Source organism: Mastomys coucha, unplaced genomic scaffold (assembly GCF_008632895.1).
Source record: "Mastomys coucha isolate ucsf_1 unplaced genomic scaffold, UCSF_Mcou_1 pScaffold22, whole genome shotgun sequence".
In the NCBI taxonomy this organism is placed as follows: domain Eukaryota; kingdom Metazoa; phylum Chordata; class Mammalia; order Rodentia; family Muridae; genus Mastomys; species Mastomys coucha.
The window spans coordinates 222,031,693-222,035,812 of record NW_022196905.1 but is presented as its reverse complement, the minus strand read 5'-3'; the positions used below and the strand labels follow the sequence as shown (position 1 = coordinate 222,035,812).

Here is a 4,120-nt window from a genome sequence, read left to right as displayed (position 1 = left end):
AAAAGAAAAAGAAAAAGAAAAAAAAAGAAAAAGAAAGAAAAAGAAAAGAAAAGAAAAGAGATGTGTCCCATGTACCAGGCACAACAAACTCCTGGGAATCATATCTCTAGTTTTATTACTTGTGTCAGCTATTGGACGCTTTGCTATGCCTAGGTTGTGTGCATGCGTGTGTGTGTGTGTGTGTGTGTGTGTGTGTGTGTGTGTGTGTGACCTCCACACTGCAAAAGCTATACTGTACCAGGACGCTGGTACCCAGTGATGCTGAGACCACGAAGCACTTACAAGGATCTGCAATGGCTGCCCCTTAACTGGTTGCCTGTTCCTCACTCACTAGACTGCAGGAAATTCTGTCCCTGAATTTGGAGTCCTCTAAGCAAAATACGCTGCCGGGCACAGTGGCTGCTTAGTATCTGTAGGTGACGGGTGTGTAGTTCAGGCGTAGGGTACCTGCCTAGTGTGTGAAATCTCGGGTTCCACAGGGCTGAATTGTAGAATGAACGTCTTACATCCCCGACGGCCTGTGGTCCAAACCCCCACAACACGACTGCTAGAGAGCTAAGTGTGAGCACCTCTCCAGTCTGTCTGCAAGGAGCTGAAGGGAAGTGGGTTGGATGGAATCTAGTACTCTCATCCCGAAAAGGGCCTGAAACTCAGCAACCCCGCAGTCACAGAAAAGCCAAGTGGGGGGAGCAGGAAGCGAGGGATGGGGGTTTGTTCCAGGGGCTCCACACCTGCGCCCCGGGGCGTCCCTCCCGCCTAACTCCCAGCACAGTATTGCTTTGGGGAGGGCAGGAGGCCTCTGATTCATTCTTGAAAAACCGGATTCTGAAGGTTTCATCTCTCCAGTGTTTCCGGGGCGGGGGCTGAGGGGCGTGAAAGCACAGCTATACTGATCTTGGCCGACTGCAGCCCGGCGCTCCCGCTCCCCAGACACCAAGCCTCTACACTTCCAGTCATTCCTCTTACAGAGAAGAGTGGACAGGGTGGGTGGAAAGGAAATGGAGTTAAGCGACCCATGGTATTTGGGCCTTGCCTCTCCAGCTCAGAGAAGGGACACGAAGGCAACTTGGAAGTTGTCTAGTGACCCGTGGGCGCGGGGAGGAAAGCACAACCCAGGAGGTGCGGCTCCGAAGTGAATGTGGGGGCGGCGGTGGGCGTGAGTCTAGGGGCTGATCTCTGGGACTAGTTCTGGACTCAAAGGGTACGGGTCCCTAAGTCCCATGGGCCATTAAGTAGCCGTGTGATCTTAAGTTACTCCACCTCTCTGGCACTGGAGCCTCACTTCTAAAACAAGTTAACAACCCCTCCCAGGAGGGTGTTTTGATTCAATGCTGTGCACCATAAGCACCGGACGAGGAAACGCTGATCCCGGCTTGCGAGGGAGAGTCATCAAACCAGTGCTGCGGTTGTTACTGTTATCCGGACCTGGATGGTCTCGATGTCCCCACGGCCAGCTTTGGGAAGAGGCCTGGGAGGGGTCGGGAACACTGACCCACCACCAACAGGGAGCGTCCCGGGAGCAGAGAGCAGGGGCGGACTGAAGGCCCAGCCGGCGGGGAGGGGTCCGTGTTTGGGGTCCCGACGCGGCCAGCTCCACCCCACCGCCACGGCTCCTCGCCCCGGAGGCTGCCCCCGGGCGGGGGACACTCACCTGCGCCGCCGCCACCCCGCGCGCCCAGCTCGGTCTTGTCGAAACTCCGCCCGGCTTCTCCCTGGGCCTCCGGGACTTGGGCGGGGCCGGCGTCCGGAACGGACTAATCAGCGGCGGCCGTGCGCACTCGCGGCCAATGGGCGCCTCCCGTCGGAACGCTCCGGAGGGATCCCTCCGCCGCGCCTCGGGCTCCCCCCACCGCGCGAGCAGTGGTCCAACCTTACTCGCTCTAAATGGCGGAGGGATGAACCATTGTGGGGCTGCACGGGTGGGAGACGGGTGAATGGGGCGGGGAGCTAGCATTGAGAGTCTGATGACCGGGTTTGGAGGACTGAGCTCTGTATCCTGGAAAGCGCGCCTTTCGAGAAGACCGTGAGAGGCCGGAGGGCGGCCCCAAGACCCGTTTCCCTCCCAGAAAGATGCTTTGATTCCAGGGGGTGGACCACAGTGAATAGGGAGGGTCCCGCGCGTCTCTGCTTCTTCCATTCCACACAATAGACAAAGGCGATCGCGCATTCTTTCAGTCTTTCAATATTTAAGTGCCCCAGCCTGGTACCAGGCTCGGTCCTATCTCTACAGACACAAGGATGGAGTATACACAATGTCAGATGCAGGGTGTGCAAAGGCTCCGAAGCTGCACAGAGAGCTACAGAGCACTTCGCAAGCAAAATGGTTAAGAAGACCCCCATGGAACATATCAGAACGCTCGACTTGTCAGTTGAGCACCTACTGTGCGGAATCAAAGCTGGTGACCAACCAGTCCAGGCTTCTACCCTCAGGGAAGATGAACTCTTTTTCGCCCTCTTCTTCATTCTTCTAGGTTCGCTCTAAGGTTGAACGTAGGCCCAGTTCCTCCTCCTCTTGGAGGATCAGCTATTGGGTCTTGTGCATGCACTGTCAATGATGCATTGATAGGCTGACAGTCAACCTTCAAGCCACATCTTCTGCTCCCCTTTTATGAGTTTATCTCCACCTAACTCTGAGTTTACTGTGCGCACACTATGTCATCCACTTTCCTACCTTTTAACACACACACATACATACACGCAGAGAATGAAAAGGGGGGAGGGAGGAGGAGAGAGAGAGGGAGGAGAGTAGAGAAAGTGTGTGTCTGGAAATGACTTGAGTCTTTGAAACCTCAAATCCCTTCCCCAGCGGCACACCTTCTCCAACAAGGACACACCTCCTTAAGCCTTCCAAAACAGTTCCATCAAAACTGAAGACCATTTTTTACCATTTCTTTCCTTCCTTCCTTTCTTTCTTTCTTCTTTCTTTCTCTCTTTTTATGAGATAGGGTTTCTCTCTGTAACAGTTTAACAGTTTGACTGTCCTAGAACTCACTCTGTAGACCAGGCTGGCCTCCAATTCACAAAGATCCACCTACCTTTGCCTCCTGAGTGCTAGGGCTAAAGGCATGCATCATTACACCCAGCAGTGAGGGAACCAAATATTAAAATAGATGAAACTATGGGGGTCATCATCACTCAAAGCACCACATTTCATTCTCTGGCTCCCTTAGGCTTGTAGCCATATCATAATAAAATTCATTTAGTCCAATTCAGAAGTCCCCATAGTCTACCACAGTCTTGATATAGTGTAAAAGTCTAAAGTCTCTTTTGAGACTCAAGGCAATCTCTTAACTGTAACCCTCTGTAAAATCAAAAAGCAAATTTCGTACTTCTAACATACAATGGCATGGAATAAACATTACTATTTCAAAAGGGAGGAAAAAGGGGCATTATGGGAAATGCTAGACCAAAGCAAGACCCAAACCCAACAGAACAAGCTCCAAATCCTATAGCTCCATGTCTGAAGTCAGAGGGCTTAAATGGTTCTGCCCTTCCAGCTTTGCAACAGGTAGCAGTGAGTCATTTTTGGTCTTGTTTTTGTTTTTGAGACAAGGTTTCTCTGTGTAGCCCTGGCTGTCCTGGAACTCACTCTGTAGACCAGTCTGGCCTTGAACTCAGAAATCTGCCTGCCTCTGCCTCCTAAGTGCTGGGATTAAAGGCATGTGCCACCACAGTCCGGCTCTTTCTTCTTTTAACTTTTATTCTTTTATATATTACACCCCAGCCACAATTCCCTCTCTTTTCACCCCTCCCAGCCCCTCCCCACCCCTCCCCTCTCCCACAGATCACCTCCTCCTTGTCTCCCTTATTAAGAAAAGGAGGTGGGATCAGCCTCCCAGGGACATCCGCTGAACATGGCCTAATAAAATACAGCAAGAGTGGCATATACACTTATATCATGGCTGAACGTGGCAACCCAGTAGGAGGAAAAGGTTCCCAAGCGCAGGCAAAAGAGGAGTCAGAAACAATCCGATTCCTACTGTTGGCAGTCCTACAAGAACGCCAAGCTACACAACCATAGGCATATGCAGAAGACCATGCAGGGCCCATGTTTGCCACTTCAGTTTCCATGAGCCCTTATGAGCTCATGCATAGTTGATTCTGTGGGCCATGTTCTCAT

General features: G+C 52.2%; 1 protein-coding gene across 2 annotated transcripts in view; it reads right to left on the bottom strand.

Annotated features, from left to right (window-relative positions):
* Gipc1 (GIPC PDZ domain containing family member 1) overlaps positions 1 to 1,762 on the bottom strand; it is a 12,999-nt gene extending 11,237 nt beyond the window's left edge. Inside the window, exon 1 of one of the 2 annotated variants that reach the window (XM_031340530.1) lies at positions 1,652 to 1,762. The gene's annotated coding sequence lies outside the window, so the exon portion shown is untranslated. The remainder of the gene's footprint in view (positions 1 to 1,651) is intronic. The other variant, XM_031340529.1, reaches the window with a different exon arrangement.
* Positions 1,763 to 4,120: the final 2,358 nt, after the last annotated feature.